The sequence below is a fragment of the Anas platyrhynchos genome, chromosome 6 (genome assembly GCF_047663525.1).
Source record: "Anas platyrhynchos isolate ZD024472 breed Pekin duck chromosome 6, IASCAAS_PekinDuck_T2T, whole genome shotgun sequence".
In the NCBI taxonomy this organism is placed as follows: Eukaryota; Metazoa; Chordata; class Aves; order Anseriformes; family Anatidae; genus Anas; species Anas platyrhynchos.
In genome coordinates this window covers 12,820,294-12,833,175 of record NC_092592.1, presented here as the reverse complement: position 1 = coordinate 12,833,175, position 12,882 = coordinate 12,820,294, and the positions used below count along the sequence as shown (strand labels likewise).

The window sequence follows — 12,882 nt, the reverse complement described above, 5'->3', positions numbered from 1 at the left end:
TGAAGCTGTCTCACCTGTTATAAAACCCTTTTTCTACCCAAATGGGAAAAAGTGAGAGGAAGGGCCAACACTATCACATCTTCAACACTGCATGTGGGCATTGCCTAAGTTCTAGTTAAGCAAAGCTAGAACAATGAGAAGCTAGATGTAGGAGGGCCAGTGATCACTATCTTGAAACAGAGTTAGTGCTGCAGGAGAGAGTTCTGAAATGTGTCAGAAATCGGATGTTTCAGGATGTTTGTACATCTTAATTACATATAGGAAAAAAGCTTTAGACACCACAAGGCAGTAAATTTGAAACAACACATCTCCATACCCATCACTCACAATTACAGGAATGACTGAGTTATCAAGGCAGTGGAATTTATCATGAAAAAACATGTTATTAATAGCAGTAATAATAAAAAGGACAGCATAATAAAATTTTGTACCCATCAAGCACTATGCCAGAAGACATGCCCAACTAGCACATCAGTTGGCAGCACAGTCATTTACGTCAACTACACTATTACTAATAGTTGTGACTGAACAGGTTGCAGTGAACAGAATTTGACTGATATGGTACGGTAACTTTTTTCCAATATGTCTCCATAAAAGAGGTATCTGATCTGTAGCTGATACTGTTTTGTCTCTTTTCATAACTGAAACATTGAACAGAAAATAGTTCAAACAGCTGTTTCAGAATGGTATTAAAAGCTCTGTTATCAGCATAAAAGGCTCAAAAAATTTAAAGGCAAGATAAGGTGGCTATTTATTATATGCATATTTACTCCTGAAACATTCAAAATACAACTTTGCATGCATTTACCTTATCTCAGAATTAGGAAACTGAATGAAACTGTATTGTACTTCAAGCTTCCTCCAGACTGTTTTCATCTGTACTTCCACTTCATTAGTTCAAAGGTGATACTATGGAAATGCATATTTCTATCAATCTGTAAAACAGTAAGAGAATTTGATTTAAGCGTTATCCAAAGAAATTGTATTGTCAGTTTATAGTACATAATGCAAACTGCAGAAACTGATAGCCAGAGGTACACAAGCCCTTTGCTATTATGAACTGCCTCAAGAAAAAAACTTCTTAGACACTTGCATTTGTAGTAGTTGTACAGCTGAAGCATATTTGTAAAACACCGATACTAAAAAGCATTTAAATTTAATTTTATTTCTACTACATACACATTTGTCCTAGATGAAGGGTGATGCTTGGGAGGAGAGGTGTTAAAAACCCCTGTTAATTGTTTTCTTTTGAAAATATGCCTTTCTAATCTTTCCCAATAACACTCTGATTCACCTGGCCTGCACCAACCTGATTAGCAAGCCACTAGGTTTCTCCAATTTTATTTGTTTTTAAAACTATGCAACAGATTAGAGGAAGGACACATTGTGTGGTGATACCAATGGAAAAAACAACAACAAAAATGATGCCCAAGTCAATCTTTATTAAACACAGAAGAATCCAAGACTGAAGCCTCACAACAAAATTCCACTGGTGTCACCCCATTAGTTCTAGTACACAATGAGCCATATACAGAGAAAAATATAATAATAAAATAATAATATAGTAAATAAAATATAATAATAAAATATACAGAGAAATAAGCAGTAGGTTTATCATAGCTACGCAAAGGTATGACTGTTCCTGGGAAGAAAAAGTAAGTCAAGAAGTTTGGGAAAAAAAAAAGTAAAAATACTGGCAATAGGGTGGGTTTCATTTTTGTTCATGTTTTTGAACTGTCCTACATCCAAGCATCAGAGGAAAGCAAGGAGCAAGCTCTTACCGTGCATTCTAACAGTCGTAGTAAGCCTGATTTCTGTCAAGTCCCATGGATTTTAAACATTTTTGTGGAAAGCTAATTTGGGTTTATCAGCTTTACTATTTAGATTCCAACTCGAGCATATGGCACATATTGCCAGTTCTTCCCACTTCATCACAATGTCACAATTTGTGAATGCTTCCATCATCCAAACCTTTCAGAAATATACGAGAATTTTATCACTAAGAACTTCTAGTCTTAAAACTGCAAAGATAACCCTGAAAGTAACAAATGCTCCAGCATCAGCAACCCAGACGTGCTGTTAAAAAATATGCAACCAATCTTATAATCTAGTGATTTAATGCCTTATTTCTGAACGTGGAAACCAACAGTACTGCATGAATCATGAGCCTAACATGATTTTTAGCAAAGGAAAAGTTTCAATGTCTACCTCTCCGCTCTTTTCCTTTCTAAGCTCTATAAGGACCTTTACCATTACAAGGTCAGGATACTCCTGTCTCCATGTCCATTTATAAGCACTGTTTCTAACACACTGAGGTTTAATAGTCTTGGTAATAAATAATAAATCTGTTTAAAATGGCAACCCGAAACCATCCTGAATATCAGATAGCAGCAGTTCTTAAAGACAATTGTCTCCACGGAGCAGACAGGCTGACACTTGATTGCTATTTCTTCCACGGTAGAATTGGAAAAACATTCTCACCATGCAAAGGTGTTTGTGGAGAATGTTTTTGCTTTTTTTAAAGCAAGTTTGTAAAAAATCTGCAAAATAAATCCATCTCACTCTCTCTCTCATCAAGACTCCAGTTCACCTTCTGTTGGACTCCAGAAGACAGGACTATAAACAGAAAAAGGTCAGTGTGCTTTCTGTTTTTACAACATGGCCAAATCCCCTGTATCTAATATCTGATTATACAAAGACCACTTTGTATTATTTAAAAAGCCTGCTTTGTAAAGGCATTTCTGAACACTGCTAGTCCTTTTTTTTTTTTTAAATGATGTCCTCTTTCCAGACTCCCAAACTGATGAAAATTCTTAGTAAATGTTAATTTCTATAAAGTATCCATTGAATTTCTTGATCTTACTCCCATGTATCAGATACCCAAGTTCCCTCAACAAACAAAATGATTTTAGTGAACTTCCTGATTCGCATGACTGTGTATGTTCATACTTGAATTCAAGTCAGTGGTGCTCTTCAGAAACCAATCTCCCTAAACACCCCGATTTTCCTTGCTTTACTTTACACAGTAAGGCAGCCTCTGTGCACATGAAGATTTATTTTGAGTATATGTAGATGAGAAAACAAGCTTCAGAAAGCACATCGTAGATGCTCCAACCACTCACAGGAATTCAGCCACAGACTCAGAGGACTGCTTTGAAACAAAACCCCCACAACCTGTAGAGCATGGCTGTCAGGTTCTCAGCACCTGACAGATCCCATTCTCTTAGCCACACTGCTGGGTAATGTGGACACAGACTCTTTCATGACTCTCTCAATTTCTGCATCAGTTCCAAATTCACGTCTGCCTTTTAAAAAAGGACAACTACAAAAGCTAAGAGATGAGTGAAGTTAATGCTAATTACTCATTTATGAGAGTAACCTCAGTATTCTATTTCTTCAATTTCTTTATCAGCATGCAATGCTACTTAAGAACAAACTGAATTTTATAAAAAGCAATTGACTTAAATATTTATAGTTATCCGAAATGCTCAGCTATTAATGGATTAGTTTTTCAAAATATTTAATGTCATTCTTGATGGCATTTTCCCAGAAGAAACGCTGTTGATAACCAATAAAACTATTTAGTAAGTTATTCACACAATTCCATCTTCATTTTATTAGAACTTCATCTACTACAATGGCTGCAAGAAGCACTAACAAATTCAAGAGTACACAGGCTCACAGCACTTGCCACTAGTTAACATATTGAATCCAGATTTATCTGAAAACTTTTGCATCATTAAGATTAAGCTTAGGATCTTCATACACTATTAAGTCTGGAATATTGCCCTGCAATCTGAAGAAAAGAAAAAACCTGAATGACATTAATATACTGACTATAATATACTAGCTAACCCAAAGAGCTGTAACTTTGCAGTCACCAGCAGGCCACAGGGAACAGTCCAAACACCCAGCATGAGCTGATTTAGCCTCATTCGGCAGGACGAAGGGCTTTCCTGCTAATGTGGGGCAGGAATGAACAGCCCTGAGCAGGACAGGCAGAACGGAGGGACTTGTAGTGGCAAAGCTCGGAGCAGAAACCAGACTCCGGCTGTAGATTCCTCCTTCTTGTCGTCTCGCTTATCTCTAGGATCAGCTTCCCTTCACAGCAGCTCCCGTTCCTCCAGCTCCAGGGCCACATCCAACTCACTCCCCTTACCTGTCCACACTACTCTCAATTAGAAGGAAGTTGCCTGGTGCTTGACTCTCCCTGGCTTTGTTTCTCCAAGTCATTCCTCCTGCATCCCCAACTGCCTCACCAGTTTTCATCTCAGTTAACTTTATTTCTCTTAGATGATCTATTCCACATGAACACACCTTTTTTTATCTTGCAGTTGGGGAAAATTGAGAATTATCCTGCATTTTGAAAAGAATCAAAAAAAGGAACCTTCAATGAGTTAGAAATTTTAGAGCAGAACAAAACAGAGGTGGACGAGGGGCTATTCCTATGTGGCTGTAAACATCTAATAGCTGACAAATCTATAGCTGAATAACCACCACAGCTGTTAGTCCAGAAACAGACAGGAAAGGTCAGCACAGTGGAAGCCTGTGAGTGAAGGACAGGAGACTCAGGAGGGCTCTGCCTTTACATGGAAACTGACTTATCATGGATCTTAGGAACAGAAGGGTAAAAGTGCAACTATTTGCACAGAAGTTTCTGTTAAGCTCTTGTAACTCAGGTGTGCATTTTAAATGCAAAATTATGCGTATTTAAGGAACACAAGTTTAGAAAGCAATTTTGAAGTAACATAGCAGTTGAAGTAATTGGAATCAAGTACATGATCACAGAAGAATTCATGGGTACAGATGATGGGTTAAAGACCTGTCAATTCATTCCAGCTTCCAGTTACATCTTCCTCACTCCTAAGTAATCCAGCCACCACTGCTTCCCTTCTGCAGGTTTCACCAGTTCAGTCATACCTTTATCACAGTTTATGAAACAGAACTTTGTTTTAATGTTCCTGTGAATTCAGATCACAGGCTTGGGTGATAACAGATAGAAAACAACAGGGGCAATAACCTTCATCACTCGATACTTGGGGTTGGAGCAAAGGGAGAATGAGGAAATCAGGTGGTGCTGGCAACACGTCTCTGTAAGCAGTGCCGATGGGTTCACAGCCAGCTGATGGTTCTGCTAACAGACAGGAGAGGTCTCAGAAGCAGAGCTAGCCATTCTAGGGTAAACTATAGTCAAAAAAAAACAGGGGGGGGGGGGGCTTTTTTTTTATATCTCTCGGTATGCATAAAATATAACACAAGCCCAGACTGTGCCTGTGGAATATGCTTTAGTCAACAGTCTCATGACTGCCACTAGCAAATTTAGCCAGAGCTCCTATAAGCTAGAAACAGTTCAAAAATGGTGATTACACTGCTATGAGAAGCCTACTGTAGCCGTGAAATTTGAGTGGAATTCTAAAGGGAAAGCTGCCATAGCAAATTTCCAAATCCTACTTCAAAGTTCACATCCAAGGATATGAATTTCTTAAGGAAAACTTTTTCAATAAATTTACATGTGAGTAAAACCCCACACTACACTGGTAAAGCAAATACAATACTGCCTTATTGCCTGCAGCACACGCTAGGCTTGATGGCTTTGTCAGTGAAACACTGAAGGTATACGAGGATCTTGGAGCAAACAGTCCTTCCAAAATATATGGGACCATTTCATGAAATAAACTGATGCTTAGGTTGAACAAGCTTACATGTATGCAGCCTATAAGCACCAGGTAGCAAGTTGTGAAAGAAGAGCCTGAAAAATGGTACAAGCACATTTATCCAACCCTTGAGGCAAGCCAGTTTTGACTGATCTCCTACTTCATTAAGAATATATCTGCATGAAAACTGATTTTAAATTTTAATTTTAAGCCTGGCTGTATTCCCTTGAATTTCAATAAAGAATCACCAATTTATTCTTGCGAGGTATTTAAAATGCAAGGAACAATAAGATATTGCAGCACTACGTCATGTTTCACATCTGGCCGTGACTCTCAAAATAGCTCACGATATCACTGATCTTTTAGCACCTTTAAGTTATTCTCATAAAGTGCGGATTTCATCATCTTCACTGATTACTGTATGGATCCCTTATGGCAAAAAAAAAAAAAAAAAACAATAAAAAAAACCCACAACTTTTTATCATTTGTTGGCACATTTGCTGAACTTACCTTGAAACAGTTTGATGAAAACAAGATATTGCGTATAGATAATACAGACCTAAACACCAATGGGTCAACTGAAGTACTTATCTAACCTGGCTGATGGCCTGTGCAGGCAGGTAGGACAATGAGTGCTGCCCACCAGTTCTCCGCCCTGTAAATAGGGGAGAGGGTCCCTGAACAACCTCAGGCTTTACTTGCGAGGCCTTACAACTGGGCAAACTTACTGAAAGGCAGAAGACACCCTAAGTAGGTAGTATTTGAGGGACCCACCCTGCTTCACAGCTTGGTACTCTACTCTGAGCTTCTTATGCATTTCTGTTGTCATCATCTGAGCTCCATGCTGAGACACAAGACAAAGTGTTCTACATGCTCAAACTTCTGAAAAATCATTGCCCCAGGGCCTATCTGGAAAGATCAGAACAGAAACTCCTGAGTGAAACCGTCGCATGCAGTATGAGACAGACAGAAAAAGAGGATGCATTTCACATAGTGACACGAATCTATATAAATTGCAATGCACTGCACCCTCCAGAAGGCCTTGTGACACAAGGAATTTATTACTGGGGCCATGATGAAAATCCAGACATGAACCTCCTGCGATGTTGACTTAGACCTGTAACAAAAGTCTGCTTTGGCAGTAGGGCCAGAAAATTCCACCAGGCTTTTACCTCATATTGACAGACACAATTTCCTATAGCAGAAAGTTTAAGCCTTCTCATTCCTTAGCAGGATATCTTGAATATTTCTTTCTGGCATAGCTAGCTACATCACCTGACGTCACTCGAATGACTCCACAAGGCTGATCTTCTTTAGCCACTGTGCAAGCAGGCTCTACACTCACAAAGAAGCCTCAGTATTTCTTTCACTTGTCTCAAATGTTCTTCATCCACAGGTCCAATGAGTCAGACTGAAAAAATATCAGCTGACTCTCTACACTTTGGGGCTAAAAGCTATCTGACAACAGCCTGGTGTTGAATCAAAAGCAATTATGTAGTTTGCCATCCCCAAAGGCAACCCCATCAGCCTGCAGCACTTGCTTGATGAACAATCCTGCTCTGATGCATCACCATGGAGAAGTCAAGCCAGAATACGACTCACCAAGCTTTGTAACTAAAACAACTGGACAAGAGACTTTTCTTTGCAAGTACTTCTTTCATTCACAGCTTTCCAAGTACCCAAAACAGTCCTGAAAAGTGCCTCTGTTTTTAAGAGATCTAAAACTCAAACTGTTTTACCTCAACTTTGGAGATACCCAACAGAAAGCTAGCCCCCTCATCCACAGCCTAAGCTTGCTCTCAGAATTGTGAAGACTGACTGGCCTCACAATTAACCGTCTTCAGCTGCATTTGATGTCCCTGAAAACATGGCTAGCTGCGATACCATGTACTTAATAAGTCTTCCTAAATTTTGGAAAGTCATCAAAAACACTTAAGCTCTACGCTGTTCAGTCATCAATCAAATTTCATAGTCAGCTTCTCGATGTGCTTCAAAACCTGCCTGGGCCCTATCACTTGGCTAGTAGTTTGCCTCATGCAGATGAAAGTAACAATAATATGTGATCACTTGGCACACAGACCTAGAGGCGCGCATTCTTATCATAATACTGATCCTGGGAATGCTGCCCAGGCTTCAATTTCTCTCTGACAAAAGCACCAGTGAAATCTACCTTCTGCCTGTGCTGCAGGCCCTCTAGGCCACATTTTGCTAGGTGATCCTTTTCCTCCTCCTGCTACGATTCCTGCAAAAAGGTCAAGTGTTTCTTCAATCTGCCTTTTCATGGAGTGATTCAAATGTGATAAAGATTTTCAGGAATGCCTTGATTTTACTTATTTATTTATTAGATATTTGTATCTTACATTTATATACATACGTTATAACTTCAAAGTCGCATAGTCTTGGACACTACCAAAACACTGCCTTTAAACCTACAAAACATTCCTCTTAGTTTACACACTTTCTGAATTAGCTGAACACAAAAACCAAAACCTGGTACATGAAAACTGCCCATCGCTTTTTCAGGTCCTTTCACACCAAAAACATAAAGCCATGACCACAACAGTCCTGAGCACATGGAAACGGTGACTGAACCTACACAGAAACCATCAGTCTCTCACACAAACACACACACAGAATGGTTAAAGGCTTCCACCATGAGCAAACCCATCAGGTACGGAAGTTTTCCCCAACAGAAAATATTTAGACATGCTAAAACTCAAAAAAATACTAATTTTTCTTTGAGATACAAGAATATACAAAGTAATTATCAGCAGCTTAAACAGACTTTATGTAGTGTAAGAGCCCTTAAAATTAACTTCATTCTAAAATCAAAAAAAGACTTTTTTAATACCCCAAAAAGTGTTCCTCTTCACAAGCAATGTAAGCACCTGCTTACAAGTCTTAGCTTTAACTTGGTCTTCTACAAGAGACTTATGGTATGAATCCTTTCTACTTTTAAATCTGACACACAGAAAGCAATTGAAGGTCAGACGTAATGCTTTTTTTTTTTTTTTTGTCAGTGATGATAACAATTTAAAAAGAATATGGAAACGTTACGGTCCAGAAGTTAGCAACTGGCACAGAGACAGAGTTTAATCCTCCACCCCTGGGGCTACAAAAATACACATCCTCCATTAAATGGCCTTTACTGAAACCAAAATCCTATTGGCATTGGAGGCACAAAAACACAGAGTTCTTGCCTTGCCCAATAAAAATTTGTTCTGCTAAACATATAAACCTTAGAATTTGCATTTCTTTCCACCATTGTAAAATAAAAGAATCTGTCAATTATCATTAACTCTTAAAATTGGCAGTGACTATTAAATCAAGGCAAGTATGAATTAAGTTCATGCCGTGCACGTTACACCAACAGCATGGAGGAGACTGTATTTATATACTAAACCATAAATTTAGGCTCCTACTGATGTAATCCCTAGTAACACAATGACTACTTTATTTTGTGTAACTGGTTAGTCATACTTTAATCAACACTAGAAATTTATTAAAATGTACTGCAAAGTGTTTCCCTTCAGACTAGTTATGATTTATCGATACTGCTTTGGAAAAAACTGACTATAATAAGGATGGTCAGGTAAGGAGGCTCAAAGCTGCAAGAGACCCGTGCATGATTTGGTGATATAGATGACTCAACAGCTGAAGTAAGAATATTATATGTAAGTTTGGTTCCCAGTAGACCCACCCGTATTTCCCAGAATACAAACGCATTCATGTGAAATGGTGATAGGCCATGTGGAGAACCACTAGACTCACCTCCAAAAATCTATAGAGCAGACAACCAAAGACAGGAGCCTTTTGCACACAATAGCTTTATGCTAAGAATACGAGATTCCATCCAGCCCCCTGCTCTCTTTAGAGGCATTAAGACACATTATAGTGGCATAACAAATTCAGAAAAGAAAGGCATATAAAAATACTGCTAATTATTCTAGACTACTTCAGAATTTATTCTAAGTGCTTTATCTGAAACTTAACTATTTCCACAGCCTATACAGCAGATTCTCTTGCATAAAATTTCAGGAATTCAGGATTTGATATTCCTCCAGCACAAAATGTTCTACAAGGTTATCTTAAAGGATGGTCTGGTTTTATGCAAATAACTGATATTACAGAAAAATACTATACATCTTCAGCAGAGAAGACACAAAACTTAAAATTTTGCCATTTTTTCGTAAATCAATGGTACAAAACCCTTCAACTTCTGTTGGTAAGGCAAAGTGAAGGTGTGCTTTATAACACAGAAAACTATACCAGAAAACTATATGAAATTATCTTGGTAGCATTTGATTACATCTGATCTCAAGTGGACTGGACTTTCCTTCATCTGTTTAAAAAATGGGGTCATACCTTCAGATAACCTTTCCCGGTATGGAAAGATTGATATGTTATTCAGACAATGATTAGTCCCATCCCCAGAAAACAATATTTTTTTTTTTTTGAAAAAAAGATTATACATTAAAGTAAGTATATACATCACCGCTAAAAAAAAAAAAAAAAAAAAAAAAAAAAGCAATAATTATTGAATCAGAAGTATTTGATTTAAAAGTTTGCACTAGGGACTTATCCTTGTAATCTTGGTCCCTGAAAATTCCTCAAAAATTATTTCAGAACAAAATGAATTAAGAAAATTAGAAGAAAAATCCTACATAATAAAATAAAATGGATCCTGCTAAAGCATCATTTTACTCATTAGAATCTTGGAAAAAATGACCACAACAAGAAGTTGCCCCCCTTACCATTTGCATGATGATATGGAACGTGATTTGAAAGTCTGAACTATCAGGCCGCCGTGGCCTCAACTTCTCAAACAGAGCTCAACAGGTTAGAGAAAGGTAATGCATCATGCAGGAAGCAATACCCACAGGTAACTCAGCATAGGGACAAAGCTGCCCCCAAATCCTCAGCCATTTTAACTATTAAGTCTAACAATTTTAAGTTCAGAGTGCTGAAACACTGTATGCCTGTAGTTCTTTGGCCACCAAATCATGGACCCTTTCAACTTGACCTAAAGACACATTTGTGGGGAAAAAAAACAACAAAACAAACCAAAACAACAACAACAAAAAACACGTACAGAATAGACCTTAAGGGCTTAGACAAATAAAAGGTAGGAAAACTCAAGACAGAGTTCTGGGACACTGAATAATTATCTAAATTTCAAATCTGGCCTCTTGCATGTCCTACTGACTTACATGTTCAAAAGATTTATATAATAAGTAAAAGTAAATAACTGTAAATAATTTCTATCACTCTCAAATTCTCTTCTCCAAATGCACAGGACTACTGGTGCCTTCATCAAGGAACTGAAGAAAAACAATCTTTTTTTTTTTCATTAAATTGTATTTAATACTGGTGACAGGCCGCTCACAGAGAACAATTAACTGCTTGGAAACAGGTCCACTTTATGTAGCACGACCACCCATCTGTGAACACATACTGTAAAAAACTGGCTATAACCTGGACCAAGTAACTTGACAAAGAATTTTTAAATGTAATCCATGAAAGGACTTAGGCACCGCAAGCAGGATTTACCTGATGCTCAGCTTCTTCAGCCATGAAGAGGTTTTTTTCAACAAAGCTCTACAGCCAGAGGTTTGCTACTGCTCAAGCTGCAAAGAGCTCATCTGCTTAAGCCTGCTGAGAAGTCTAACCTGCTCGGTGTTCTGCATGCATCTTTAACCACTCCAACAATGGGGGGGGCATGTTCATGTGAACTGTAACTGTCAGACACTTCTCTTCAAACAGACTTTTAATTCAATAATCTAGAGGTTGCATCACTGTCCTACAGACTTTGGATGACAGACACAGACAGACCCAGAGAACGCAGGCAATCTCTCCACTGCGCCTACAGAAGAGACACCTCTTCACAGAGAGCAGCACAAGGCCCATGGAAGAAGGTGCCAGAGGGAGGAACTGTTTTACAGCCAAACAATTAAGCATATGTGGGGTGGAAAAGGAATGCTGAAATACAGCCACAAATTTTAATATTTGCTTTAGAGCAAAACATACTCCGAACTGTAGGTCACTTATTCTTGGGACACAGAGAAGGGGGAGAGAATCCTCCTCATCTAATGAAGCACGACTCCTCGGATTTCCTGTTGCAGAAAGCACGTCATCTGCAAGGAGGTATAACCGTGTGGACTCGTACTCAAGGAAAGGATAAAACAATAACATAGTTCTTGGTAGTGTTAACAGTGAAGTCTACAGTGTAATAAAATAATATAAAAGTTTCCCATCAACATTGAGATGCTCCATCAGGAAAATACGTAATTTGTAAACTATAGTGTTTGTAGTTATATATAGCAGTTGTATATAATAAGTTTGGTTGCTTTAACTTCCATGTTTCTTTTAGTTCTGGAAGGCTTGCCTCCTTGCAAGAAACTTAAGATACCTGATGGTGTTGCTTTAATGTGCCTTCTCCTTAACAAAGGAAGAAAAACTCTGATGCTAGCAGCTTTTTCTACTTAGCAGAGGCACGAGAGCCAACAGCTGACATTTGAATTTCATCTAAATTCAAACAGGAAATACACTCATAGGAGTTATCAATTACAGACTGATTCACTCATGACTGCAGTGAATTCTCCATTGCCAGAAGACACACTAGATACAGTGCAGTTATGCGCACTTAGGGCACACTTGGGCAGACATTTACCTAGATTTCTTCTTGCCTTAAACAATCTAAAATAAAACTCCTCACACCTGAAAACTGTGCCCAAGCAAAGCACAACCATGTACAGGACCACTCTGGATTCCTTGGAGACAAAATCCCATTGCACAGACCAAGGACTATCACAGGAAGATCTCTTCTCCTCCAGCACTGTCCTATTTGTTCCTAATTAATATTTAGGCTTTTACAAAAATCATCTTGGAAAAAAGCTTAAAGTAGAGCTATTTCAGATGTATGCACTATTACACCCTGTAACTCGAGTCTTTTAACAAAAAAGCTGAAGTAATAAATTGTACAGACACACTAAGTGATTAATTACCTTAAGGAACTGCTGCTTCATTATTACATTCTGGGATATTCAAGAGCTAAAAAAAACAGAGCATCTTTCCATGCTTCCTTAACCTAGGTATTTCAGCTTCTATCCAAATAAGTGAATAAAATTCTTGTTTTAAGAAAGGAAAAATGCAAAAGGAGTTCAAATATAGAGCTGACCTCTGCCCCTCTCTACACTGAGAACCATCTGGATTCTATTAAATTGTCAAG

At 38.3% G+C, this 12,882-nt stretch overlaps 1 protein-coding gene across 4 annotated transcripts in view; it reads right to left on the bottom strand.

Annotated features, from left to right (window-relative positions):
* BMPR1A (bone morphogenetic protein receptor type 1A) overlaps positions 1–12,882 on the bottom strand; it is an 81,442-nt gene that overhangs the window by 43,276 nt on the left and 25,284 nt on the right. For 3 of the 4 annotated variants that reach the window (XM_038181670.2, XM_038181669.2, XM_005026248.6), the window contains exon 2: positions 809–935. The exons of the other annotated variant lie outside the window; for it this stretch is intronic. The gene's annotated coding sequence lies outside the window, so the exon portion shown is untranslated. The remainder of the gene's footprint in view (positions 1–808; positions 936–12,882) is intronic. 4 annotated transcript variants of the gene reach the window in all.